The sequence below is a fragment of the Ostrea edulis genome, chromosome 5 (assembly GCF_947568905.1).
Source record: "Ostrea edulis chromosome 5, xbOstEdul1.1, whole genome shotgun sequence".
NCBI lineage: Eukaryota > Metazoa > Mollusca > Bivalvia > Ostreida > Ostreidae > Ostrea > Ostrea edulis.
Genome location: NC_079168.1, coordinates 14,580,490 through 14,594,056, shown reverse-complemented (window position 1 = coordinate 14,594,056; position 13,567 = coordinate 14,580,490). Strand labels below are relative to the sequence as shown.

The window sequence follows — 13,567 nt, the reverse complement described above, 5'->3', positions numbered from 1 at the left end:
ATCATGCAACATCTACAAATTCAATTCAATTTCCTGATGATGGGGCGTATAAAATTAAAAGAAAAGGATAAGGGGAAATTTTTAAAAAATCGTGAATAGAAAAAAAACTATAAATATACCCATAGGACATGAATGCCCCCCCCCCCCCCCTCCCTTGTGACATTTGTAATGCAATATGAAAGCAAGAGGCCCATAAACCACATCCCTCACTTGAGTCACCTTGACCCATATTTAAAAATGTTCCCTATATATTCGCATGTAAAATTTGATACCCTGTTGTGGCACCAACCTACAACCCCCCCCCCCCCCCCCCCCCCCCCCCCCCCCCCCCCCGCGAGGGGGCATGGTTTTTACCAGCATGAATCTGCACTATGTCAGAAAGTTGCCAGGTAAATTTGAATTTGTCTGAACTAGTGGTACTTGAGAAGATATGTAAAGATTTTTTTTCCTATATACATGTATTCGCATGTAAAACTGGGATTCCATATTGTGGCCCCACTACTCCCCCAGGGGCCATGAATTTAAAAACTTGAATCTGCACCATATCAGGAAGCTTCCATGTAAATGTAATTTTTTTCTGGACCAGTGGTTTTTGAGAAGATTTTAAAATGACCCAATCCTATTTTTGCATTTTTGTGATGATCTCCCTTTTGAAGGGGATATAGCTCTTCGATTGAACAAAATTGAATACTTTTTATCTAAGGATAATTGAATTTAGCCAGTTGGCTCTGGAGAAAACGATTTTTATAATTTGTCAGTGCATTTTCACTATTATTTCCCCTTGGAGAAGAGCATTGTCCCTCATTTGAACAAACTTGAATCCCCTTCACCCAAGGATGCTTTGTGCCAAGTTTGGTTGAAACTGACCATGTGGTTCTGAAGAAGATGAAAATGTGAAAAGTTTACAGCAACAACGAAAAGTTTTGATCAGAAAAGCTCACTTGAGCTAAAAAACAAACAAACCAACAACAACAAACAAAACAAAACCAGGGATTATCGGTACCTACTCATGGCCCAATATTTTGCCCCATTCACAATGGAACATGGGTTGATTTCTTTTCATTTTGTGGGAAATAATTAGAATACCAAACCTTTAAAAAAAAAAAAGACAAGAAAATTATGCAGATTAAGGATGACCATAGGGGGCGATTGAAGGGAAACTAGATATCTTCTTCATGTAAAAAAGAAAACCGTTTAGTTTTCAATAGAGAGAGAAAGTTGCTGTACCCTTCATTCACCTTATCAACGGAGTAGACGAAAAATGCAGTGCTTTCACAATAGGGAACTCTCTTTGTTGTGGTAGCACTTACTTACTGCCCATTACGCTCTCTGGCGTGTAGGGCAGCAACGAAGGCTCTCCATTCCTGTCTGTCGGTTGCCTTCTTTTGCAGAGTTCCCAAGGTTTGATGGTAAGATTTCATCTCTGCTTCTACTGTTCGTCTCCATGTTATCTTCGACCTTCCTCTCTTTCGTTTCCCCTCAGGTGTCCAAAACAGGGCTGTTCTTGAGATGTTATCTTGGTCTTTACGAAGGACATGGCCTATCCATTTCTATCGTCTATTTGTTATGATCATGGCCATGTCTTCTTGTTGACATCTGTAGCCAGAAGATTCTTAAGATCCTCCTCAGACTCTTTGTGTGGAAGGTTGACAACTTCTGTTGGTCACATTCTGTTATCCTCCAGCACTCAGACCCATATAATAATATTGGCAGGATACAACTTCTGTAAAGATGGAGTTTAGTGCGGATGGTGTACTGCCCTGATCTGATCTCCATATAGTTTGTAGGTTCTTGAAAACCGTCCTTGCTTTGCAGAGTCTTAGTTGGATATCTGCCTCTGCACCACCACCTGTGCTTACCACGTTGCCAAGGTATGTAAAAGTGTTGGTATTAGGCAGTTCTTGCTCGCCTAACATGACTGGTGATGGTCTACTGATGTTCAATGTCATGATTTATGTCTTCTTGGCATTGATGTTCAATCCAATTTGTCCTGCATAATTTTGTAGCCTGTTGGTTTTCTCTTGTATGTGCTGATGCGTGTGAGAGAGCATGGCAATGTCATCGGCGAAGTCTAGATCTTCTAGTGTTGAGTGTATGCCCCATCTAATGCCTCTGTTAGAATCTGATGTTGTCTGGCGCATTACCCAGTCAATGGCTATGATAAAAAGTGTTGATGACATAACACAGCCTTGACGGATGCCTGTTTTTACTTGGAAGTGTAGATCACTGCTACCAACTGTACACTTGAAATTGTTGTAGAAACTCTTTATTAGCTGGATAAGGTGTTGCGGCACTCCATAAGATCTAACAATCTTCCATAGGCTTTCTCTGTGGATGCTATCGAATGCTTTCTCGAAGTCAACAAAATTGATGTAAAGTTGTCTTTGCCATTCATAACACTGTTCAATGATATTGCGTAGTGTCTGTGCATCCTCTACCTGAGCGAAAACCTGCTTGTTCGTTTCGCAAGTTGTCAATCGCATTTGATATTCGTTTAATGATGATTTTAGCCATTATCTTGCTTGGAATAGAGAGCAATGTAATTCCACGCCAGTTGTTGCAATCACTTCGTGGCCCCTTTTTGGAATTCTGATGATGGTGAATTTATTCCATTCTTCTGGTAATATTGTTTATTTCCAGATTTCATGAAAGATGGGATGCAGGGTGTTTGCTGCTAGTACTGGGTCTGTTTTGAAAAGTTCTGCATTTAGATTGTCACAGCCTGATGCTTTTCCATTCTTTAAACTCTTAATGGCAGCTATAATTTCAGATCTATTTGGTGGTTCTATGCTGATATCAATATCTTCATCAGGCTCCTGGATTTCTGGTTCTTGAAGAGAAGGTCTATTTAGTATTTCTTTAAAAATTTCTGTCCAGCGTATCTCTTGTTCTTTTTCTGATGATAATAGTTTCCTTTGTTTGTCTTTGATAGGTATATTTGAGGATGTCTTGCTCTTACCACAGATAGTCTTTGTAATTTTGTATAGGTTGCCTTGTTCTCCTTTATTTGCTGCTTCCTCTGCTTTTGATGCCAACTTATCCATGTATGATCTTTTATCTGTTCGGGTCATTTTCTTCACATCCCGTTGTATTTCACTATATTCAAGTTGTAACCTTTCTTTCAGTCGAGATGATTTAGCCTCATTCATTTTCTTTTTTATATCTCTTCTTGTACTGATCTTTGCCCATGTGTCAGGTGTTATCCAGTCCTTGGTTTTCTGTTGTTGTCTAAAACCAATACATTTTTCACTGCTTTTTCTGCATATATCGGCCACTCTTTCCCATTTTTATCAATGGGGTCTCTTTCATCTAGTTCTGGTAGGTTTTGACGTGCTTGGAATCTGTTTTTGACTTGGATGGAGAATTCATTCTTGACTCTGGTATCTTTGAGCCTATCAATATCGAAACGTCTAACTGTTGTTTTCATTTGCTTAGTCCCTCGAAGTCTAAGTTTGATAAGAGCAGTTACTAGATGATGGCTACTCTTTATATCAGCACCCCTTTTGACTCTTACATCTAAAAGAGATCGTCTCCAGGTTCCGTTTATCATGATGTGGGTCTATCTGGTTCTTGTCTCTAAGGTTGGGAGAATACCAGGTAAGTTTATGAATGTCACGATGTGGAAAAGGGGTACCTCCTATGACACAGTTATTTGTGGTACAGAACTCAGCTAATCTTTCACCATTTTCATTCATGCAGCCACAACCATGTTTTCCCATTGCTCTATCATGATGCTGGATCCAACTTTTGCATTCATGTATCCCATAATAATTTTGACGTCATGTTGTGGTGTTCTGTCCAGTTCATTCTGAAGTTGTTCGTAAAATGCATCTTTAGACTCTTCGCTGCTATCGTTAGTTGGGGCATAACACTGGAACAACGTCATGTTGATTTGTTTTCCTCTCAATCTTGCAATAATCAATCTGCTGTTTACTGGTTTCCACTCCATCAATGTCTTTTCAATTCCTTTCTTCAAAATAAAGGCTACTCCTTCATGATGTTTTCCATCTTATCTCCCAGAGTATAACACTGTCTCTCCTGTTGTTGTTCTTATCTTGCCAGATTCTGTCCATCTGCTTTCACTGATGCCTAAGGTGTGTAGCTTGTAACGCTGCATTTCTGCTGTTATCTGTGCTAGTTTCCCTGCAGCGTACATTGTTCTTACATTCCAAAATCAATTTTTTTTCTGTAACAATTATTTTCTTACAAGTCAGGGTTGTTAGCTCTGAGCTCAGCCCCCTAGACCTGGAGTACCGGTGGTTTTCTGTCGGGGTTATTCCATCCCTTAGCCACAGATTCCAGATATCTGAAGGCGCCAGAGACTCGCCTTTCGCCACTGTCACTCAGCTACAAGTATTTCCAGGGCCACCAAGAGGAGGTGTGACATGTGACTTTGCTGGCATAACCTATACGAGACGGTAGGCATTTCTCGGTATTTAGCAAGAGAAGCCTAGTGACGTCAGCAACTCTCACCGAGACCATAACCAGCAATTTAGAACATTTTAATTATTTGCATGCTGATGGTGAAGAGAAAAAAAAATCATATTTTTAATACTTGTTGATTTTTAGCTCTTTCATTTCTTATCATTAGTGCCTCATGATCATTATCATCAAATGGTCGTGAAAGAGCACTGTCAAGCATAAAAAATTTGCCATCACAACATACATGTATAAAAGTAACAGTGAACTTGATGTATTGTACAGTTTTAAAGTCAAAAGATTTCCCCCTCAATCTGAAAGATAGAAATAATTGAGGGTTGGGGGGTGTCAGTTAAGCAGAGCAAGTAAAATGCCTATATTCATTTTGTAGTAAATGCAAGGTGAAGATAACGAACAGTGATCAATCTCATAACTCCTATAAGCAATACAAAATAGATAGTTGGGCAAACACGGACCCCTAGACACACCAGAGGTTGGATCAGGTGCCTAGGAGGAGTAAGCATCCCCTGTTGACCGGTCACACCCGCCGTGAGCCCTATGTCCTGATCAGGTAAACGGAGTTATCCGCAGTCAAAATCAGTGTGCCAATAGCGGCTTAACAATCGGTATGAAACACGTCAGACAGCATTTGACCCAATGCGAGGTTGTATTGACGAACGAGATCGTTATAACGACCATAGAATTTGCGAAATGCTGACTTCAATCGAGACTGTTGAAATCCATGTACCATCAACTTGTTTGTCAGTAGCTTATTACTATTATTATACAATCCCATAGTAACACAACTAACCAGATGTGTCTTTTTAAACTGTAACATCCCAGTACATTACTAATTACCTATAAGTTGGATCAGAAGATGGATACATTTCCTCAATTGTCTCAATATTCTTAGGTTGAGACTTTGGGCGTTTCAACCAACTACATCTCACATCAGTCTTACTAACATTCTTGTATCTGTAAATACACAAATGGACACCATTTAATGCATTCAAAATAATTCAGAGGAAACAAAGTTTGATTAGGAAGTGTTCTTCATCTTACCCAAAGAGAAGAACTGCAGTAACATGATGACATGAATAATCCTTCAAGACTCATTCACAGGAAGAAGATTAACGATATTATTATCCAATTCAATCTAATATATATGAAAAGAAGAAAATGTTAAAGGTGTAAGATTTAGGAATTATCTATTGTGCTTTATAAACATTCTCCCCCCCCCCCACTACTTTCTAATCTCAAGGACAGTAGTTGAGGCCGGATATTTTGTTTACTAACCCCTCGGATTTCGGTGAGTTCCCCCACCCCCAATATAATTAAAAGCAGATTTCCCTGCTAACGGTTGGAGAAGATCTGATTTTACTTAGATTGCAAATATTTGATCTTAAAAAATGTAATTAAACATACATCGTCATACAACGTATTTAATAAATTTCGGCATTATCCTTAGTCACCAGTTGTCAGAGTTGATGCATGATGCACGCATGAAAAACAAACCATGTACAGCTAGAACATCGTATTGTGTTTTCCTGTTTACTTACCATTACTTTGTATGTTAGGTTCCTCATGCTGGCCTGAACTGTTCCCGTAATCACCCGATTTTCCTCATCATAGAGAAATCTGAGAACATGGTTACTAATTACAGAGTTCTCTGACCATCGCTGTAGCTTTGCACAACCCTCAGTATATGAAGCCCAATAGCGCAAGGAGATTCCCATGTATACTTGTTCCCGGAAGTACCCGATTGGGCGAAATCTCGAGTCACGCGAGATTGACTTACACGGCCTATTGCGATCGCGTGTGAAAATGCTTTCCCTAAAGATCAAACATCAAGTAAACAGTTTCCAATTATAAACTTAAACCATATCTACAAAGAAAAATCACAATTATGCAATAACAATATATGATTTATCATTTATAAATCCTTTTCATGCATAAAGTTTAACATAACAGACTCTCGATATCTGCTTGTGGTGTTTATTCGATACGAGAGAGCATGTTCTGCATATGGTCAGTTTTTAAAATGAGACAGGCTCTCCCAATGAATTGATGTTATAGGGGTTTCGACAGTCTTGTTAAAGTCAGTATGTCGCATTCTATGGTCGTTATAAAGATCTAGTTTGCAAATACAACCTATCGTTGGGTCGAATGCTGTCTGACCGTTTTTCAAAGCAATTGTTAGATCGATTGTTCTTTACACACTGATTTTGACTACGGATTACTCCATTTACTTGATCAAGATATTATTTATTATTTTATTCATTTATAAAGCGCAAAATTACACATATTTTCTATGCGTCATACAATGTTTGTGCTAATAATCAATGATAATACATGTATACCAACCAATAAAAGACCTGCAAGAGCTATAAAGGAAATGATAAAACAATAAAAAGAATTTAAATAAGACATAATAGTAAGATGACAAAGTGGTTGATATGGGGCTCACGGCGGGTGTAACCAGTCGACATGGATTGCTTACTCCTCCTAAGCATCTGACCCCGCCTCGTGTTTCCAGGGGTTTGTGTTTGTCCTACTCTCAATTTTGTATTCGTTAACACGCTAAGGGGACTTAAGAGATCACTGAATCAGATAATGGAAGACAACAATACACAAGTTACAAGATTTCAATGGCCCGGACATCGATCGGAGTACACATAGATTCAAATGGAACGGACAGACAAGCACAGTACATGCTAATTAGACATCACAGCGGTTTAACCCAAGCATCACACCAGAAGGAAAAACCTGTTAGACTTCGTGTTTACGACAATTACGAAAATTCTAATTTTTATAGAAAAGAAAAAGAAAAAAATCATTTGTTTTTACCTTTTTTTTATTTTTTTTATTTTTGCTTTTGTGCTGAAATCCAACAAACTGGATATGTTCACATCAATATGTCTTCAAAGTGAATTTAACATTTGATTTATCCAACAAGGTGTCTCATGTTGATTTCCCTAAATATGTTGCACGAAAGATGGATAAAATTAAGTTATTTAAAAATACAATAAAACCAATCAGAACTCATGTCTTGATTCAAATATTTTTGAAAATAAATTTAAAAGACGTGTATTCACAAGAATTTGCCTCCCCCCCCAATTGTGTTTAAATCAAGCAATAAGCGATTAATATGATTTTTAGCGTTTAGCTTTTAGCAAATGGGGGGGGGGGGGTCTCCGAATTTCAGAAAAAAAACTGACTCCGTGAAACAAAATAAATTTAGCATGAAAGTGTTTTACAAATTTTCCACTAAACAACTATCGCTTTGAGATTTTGTTTCACGAGGGCATTATTTTGTAAATTCCAAAATATCGAAACGATTTAACTGATATTTTCAACTTCACCTGTACGTTAATTTTCCATTGGCTCCTATGGTCTACTGCGTGGTTCAGTGGATAATTTTGTCGAATGCATGTAAAGATGTTTTCTTCGTGCGTCTTTGAAAAACATTCTCCAACATCTTTAACCTCCTCCTTTATCGTAAACTCCCTTTCCATTGCCTCTTTATGGCAATCACTTTTCTCGTGTGCGGCGAATTATGTGGTTGCTTTTTCCAGTTTTTAAAACCACTTGATATGAAAGCTTTTTCTTTCTTGTGACAACTGAGAGTCTTCTTCTGAAATGATTTTATGCAAGGAAAACAGAATACAACATCTTTGATTTCTACATAATGTAACCAAGACCACTGATCAAACCAGGAGGCATTGAAAGATCTCATCTTTTTACCAAAGTTTTTTGCTGGAAAGAAAATATTCCGTGGCTGATTTGGGGTACTACCGATCTCTGGTGTATGCCATTTTTCATGTACAACCTGGGCCTTTTGAACTGGTATTTCTGAGATATCATCTTCTGAAGAAGAAGAATCAATAAAGGAAGCAACCTTAACATGTTTGTCTGTTTCTTTGTTTGCAGTTTCCCCCAATTTACCAGTTTCAATAGACTCCTCATTTGTGTTAGACTCCAAGAGTGGGGAAGGACTATCTTGTGATTGTTTTGGTTCAAATGAGCGATGAGGTTCAAAATCCTCAAAGGATAACCTCGAACGCTTTGAAAGAGGTTCCTCATGCTTGTGAATACAGGCAACAAAATGATTAGGTGTCCAACCATCTATTTTTGTAGCAATTGTTTGAGTCCACATGATGTGGATAGCATCCTGATATTCTTTAGCATCAGCACGGTCAAGAGGAACAATAAGCTGATTATGATCTTGTCTGTGTACACCAGGGTTTTGCACCTCGGGGAAAATCGACATGATTGGTTTCTGCAAAACGTTAGAAGCTACGAACATATGTAAAAGGCTTGAATAGTAACCGTTCTGGGTTGTTTTATTGTTTTCTTTTGTAACGAAGCAATCAAATCACCAGTAATTAAACACTCTTCTGACAGGGAACTTTCAAAGACATATTGAAGTGAACTTTTGTTTGTGGACATGGTCACAAAAGTGTTTTCATTCGTGTACCGCTTCAGGCTTGAAACAAGTTCAAACACAATTCGTACCCTCATTTCCTTAAAATTGTCCTCATGTCCAAACACAAAAGAGAGAGAGTTCTGAATAAACAATTCCCATCACCATATATCTGAATCGGGATAAGCTCAGAAGGAGCATCATTTGGATAAAGCTCTGAGGAAACAGCATCTTTTCGAATATTCGAAGTTGGGATATTTAGGTATGCTTGTTGGAAGAGGATATTTCTTAAGAATTTGCCCTTTGAGTCTAACAAGAAAACTTAGTGCTCCCCATCCCTTTTTTCCTGCATTCCTTGCTTCTTCGTGCACTTTTTCGAAAAAATGCCTTTCTTTCGTCCGTCTGGGCATACATTGTGAAATATAATCAAAGTTAAAACTGTGCAGAAGGTTGATCTTACACTGGTACGATAGTGTCTACTCTTGGACCAAAAATGAAACAGGTCTTGACAGCCTGAGACTTTACAAGCTTTGAAAAAGTTATTATACGTCATGACCTACGTCACATTGGGGGTGTTACGTCACTGATAAATAGTACTTCACACATTGTCGGGTTTACCTTTACCATAAAAACTGTGATGATAAAAAAGTCAACAATTCATCATATTACCTTTACAAAAAGATTTTAAATATATACAAACGTTGAACTTGTATTAGGGCAGTTGGGCATAGACATTTTTGTATCAAGACGAAGTTTCTATGAACAAGCTATCTAATGAATCATTAGACCTTGAAAGTTAGTCAAGGTCACACATATTAGATACCTTTTGATCAGTCGTCCCTTGCGATATTTTTTCACTCAAATGAGTCGTCAACAAATTCCGGTAAAGGACTTTAAACGACACTAGTGCCGGGCACTTGGCAAAGGAACAGTCACTACATATCATAGGTTTGACGCCAGATGCGGAGCTGGGAACGAGAACCGAACCATTACCTCATGATTACGACCTTTTGGATGATGCCCTAAGAAATGTTAAGGCATTAAGTGCTTTTCATAATTTTTTTTTTTTATTTAAGCTAAAGGACAGTCACACTGACTGACTCTGAGTCTCATTGAATTAAATGAACTTTCTGCTTAAAAATAATTATACATTACACTATATGTGAATTTTACTATATGAATTCTTTTTTTGGAAAAATATTGGGGGGGGGGGGGGCGGCACGACCCCCCCCCCCCCCCCCCCCCCCCCCCCCCCCCCCGGTTCCTATGGCCATGATATATGTTTGTAAAAGTTATTTAAAACCGGTTCCAATACTAGAAAGTAATGGCGCAAGGCTTTATATTATTCTGAAAGATTGAAACGATATTGCGTCTACTCTAGGATTATTATTTTCAAGCCCTCCGAGATCGAAGATCGGGTGGCATATTGTTTTTGTCCTGTCTGTCATTCTCTAATCATGTCTGAAACTTTAACCTTGCTAATAACTTTTGAAAAGTAAGTGATAGAGCTTTGATATTTCACATGAGTATTCCTTGTGACAAGACCTTTCCGTTGGTACTAAACCTTTTGACCTTGACATTTGACCTACCTTTAATTTTTTTTTACATTGGTCATAACTTCTAAATGGTAAATATTAGAGCTTTCATATTGTACATGGGCATTTCTTGTGACAAGATTACCAAGATATTTGTCCTTGTGACCTTGGTCATCTTCGGAATTGGCCATTATCGGGGGTATTTGTGTTTCACAAACACATCTTGTTTTTCTTTATGTCTATTGTATATATTTTTTTCTTGTAATTAAATGTTTTGTTTATTGAAATTGGACTTGGTTGTGTTTATTTGAGTAATCCTAGCGATTCAGAACTTCTCGTAAGTATTGGTAATTTCAGTACCATACCTCACGACACATGTATATGTACTCATAACAGTATATATTGTGCCCGATAGTCAGAAAATATAAGACACTTTAATTTTCAAAACAAATATGTTTAGATTATAAAGTATTGAGTAAATGGCAAATACTTAAATAGGGATGAAGGTCAGTCTTACATCCCGAGTGTTTAAATACCAGGCACGGAGCCCCGATTAAGGAAAGTTACCGCTTCGTGCAATACCCTCTTTGGGATTCCCTAGATAGAGATTCATTGGATTGGTTATCTTTTGTTCGTCCAATGAAAACTCGCTCACCTCGCCATCCGGGCTGGGTGATTATTGAACTTCCCAGGTAATTAAAAACAACTAAATAATGGTTTTTACCTTTGTGAAACAAAATAAATTTAGCATAAACATGTTTTTCAAGTATTCCTCTAAAAACAATTTCGCTTTTGAAATTTTGTTTCACGAGGGCATTATTTTGTAAATTCCAAACATCGAAACTATTTAACTAATGCAAGGTGAAGATAACGAACAGTGATCCATCTCATAACTCCTATAAGCAATACAAAATAGATAGTTGGGCAAACACGGACCCCTGGACACACCAGAGATGGGATCAGGTGCCTAGGAGGAGTAAGCATCCCCTGTTGACCGGTCACATCCGCCGTGAGCCCTATATCCTGATCAGGTAAACGGAGTTATCCGCAGTCAAAATCAGTGTGCCAAGAACGGCTTAACAATCGGTATGAAACAGATCAGACAGTATTTGACCCAATGCGAGGTTGTATTGACGAACTAAATCGTTATAACGACCATAGAATTTGCGAAATGCTGACTTCAATCGAGACTGTTGAAACCCCTGTGCCTTCAACTTGTTTGTCAGTAGCTTACCTCGATTTAAAAACTGACTATACACAGAACAAGCTCTTGCATATCGAATCAGTTGGGATATATAAACACCATAATTATACATGTGATAATGGAATATTGCTACATAAATATGGGAAGTTGACGATGGAGAAACTGTCATACAGTTGAGTTATCAGTTTGCCGTTAATGTCTACTTTCAATAAAATATCTAAGTATGAAGCAGAAGTGGACGACTCTGTGGTGTACTTTATTTCGAGCTCACATGGATATATCAAATCGACATATGAATGAAAGCTGTTATTGATGATAGACAAAACGTCATCGATATATCTTAATGTTGAATTGAAGGCGGCAGCGAGAGATTTTGTTCTTCTCACGTAGAAGTTTTTGAATAAATTATGCTTCATATGAATATAGAGACAGGTCAGCTAACAAAGGAGCACAATTCGTGCTCATGGGAATTCCAACAGACTGTTGGAAGACCTGATCACCAAACACCACGAAGATATTGTTAATGAGGAACTGTAGCATATTTATTATTTCAACTTCAGAGTACTTAAGCGTGGAATCAGAGTGGTGTTTAACAAAGTCAGTTTTTGAATGACTGATCACTAGATATGAATATTTCCGTTTTTGTTGAAGAAGCAACTGTCTATGATGTCAAAAAGTCTAGTCTTTAATTTATCGTGAGGAATGGTCGTGTATAGTGTTGAAAAGTCATAGGTTTTAATGTTATTGATTTGGGAAAAATTCTGCGATTTCAAGTTTACTAAAAGTTCTTTAGAAGTTTTTAGAATCCACATTTGATTAACACCACTTCTGGCATATGTAGTCGCACAGTAAGTTTGAAGTTTCTCCTTCACAGTTGTTAATATTTTCGTGAGGAGCAAAGATAGGGGCTTGGTAGAGCACTTACTGGATCCAGCAATGTATCTTTGTTTGTAAGGGTTTTTATGTAGTTTAGGAATCCAGTATAGGTACGGTAACTCATATTCATTCGCCCCATTGACTGGGATATTAAATGTGTCTAAAACTGAAGCATGGTTTTGAAGAATTTCATCTTTTGAAAGGGCAGTTGGAGTATAAGTATGATTACCAAAAGTGGAATTAATACCAAGTTCATTTAAAATACAGTTGTAATAATGAGCCTTACAAACAGAGACAATGTTGTTACAAGCTTTGTCAGCTGGAACCAAAACATATTCTTCATGTAACCTATCTAATTCTTTTATCACTTCTGGTTTACTAAACGCAGAAGAATAAATGGTACGTACTTTTGTTTTCATGTGTCTAATGCGGGATTTTAATATCCCTCTTATGCTTATAACCCATTCTGACAATGCATAAAGTTGGGTTGTTTTTTTTTTTTTTGGTTTTTTTTTTTTTGCATATTTAGCCCATCGTCTGGCATAATCTTCGACAGAATTCATAATACAGATGAAGTTTTGTCGCCAATCAAAAGACCGAGGTTCTCTGTATTTAGGACCTTCTAGAATAAGTGATTTGAGGTCCTCATTTTCAACTCTATCAACATAATATTTAATGATAATGTTTCTAACTTCACCTGTACGTTAAATTTCCATTGGCTCCTATGGTCTACTGCGTGGTTCAGTGGATAATTTTGTCGAATGCATGTAAATATGTTTTCTTTTATAGAACGATCGGGTTCAAATCCCTTACGGACACAAGATTTTTTTTCTTCATATGATATTTTCCATCTAGATTATTTTGAATTGAAACACACTTTCGGTCTTTAAAAATGTTTCAAGTCAAACATCTCTTTATTACAATGTGCCGAGTTTGAAATAAACTTCCAACCTGGACAATGTCTATCATGCCTTTTACGAAAAAGCGTTGTGAACTTTGCAAAGCTTTGAAAAAAGGCCAGACAAGGTAAATAATTGTTGCACGGTTTGAACGGATAAGATGATACATGTATGAATTCCGGTCCAGTAACAAATTGCTATGGTAAACCAA

The 13,567-nt window shown here is 37.6% G+C and overlaps 1 protein-coding gene across 1 annotated transcript in view; it reads left to right on the top strand.

Moving 5' to 3' along the window:
* The window catches only part of LOC125650254 (leucine-rich repeat-containing protein 74A-like), a 31,045-nt gene that overhangs the window by 898 nt on the left and 16,580 nt on the right, over positions 1 to 13,567 (top strand). The gene's annotated exons all lie outside the window — the stretch shown is intronic.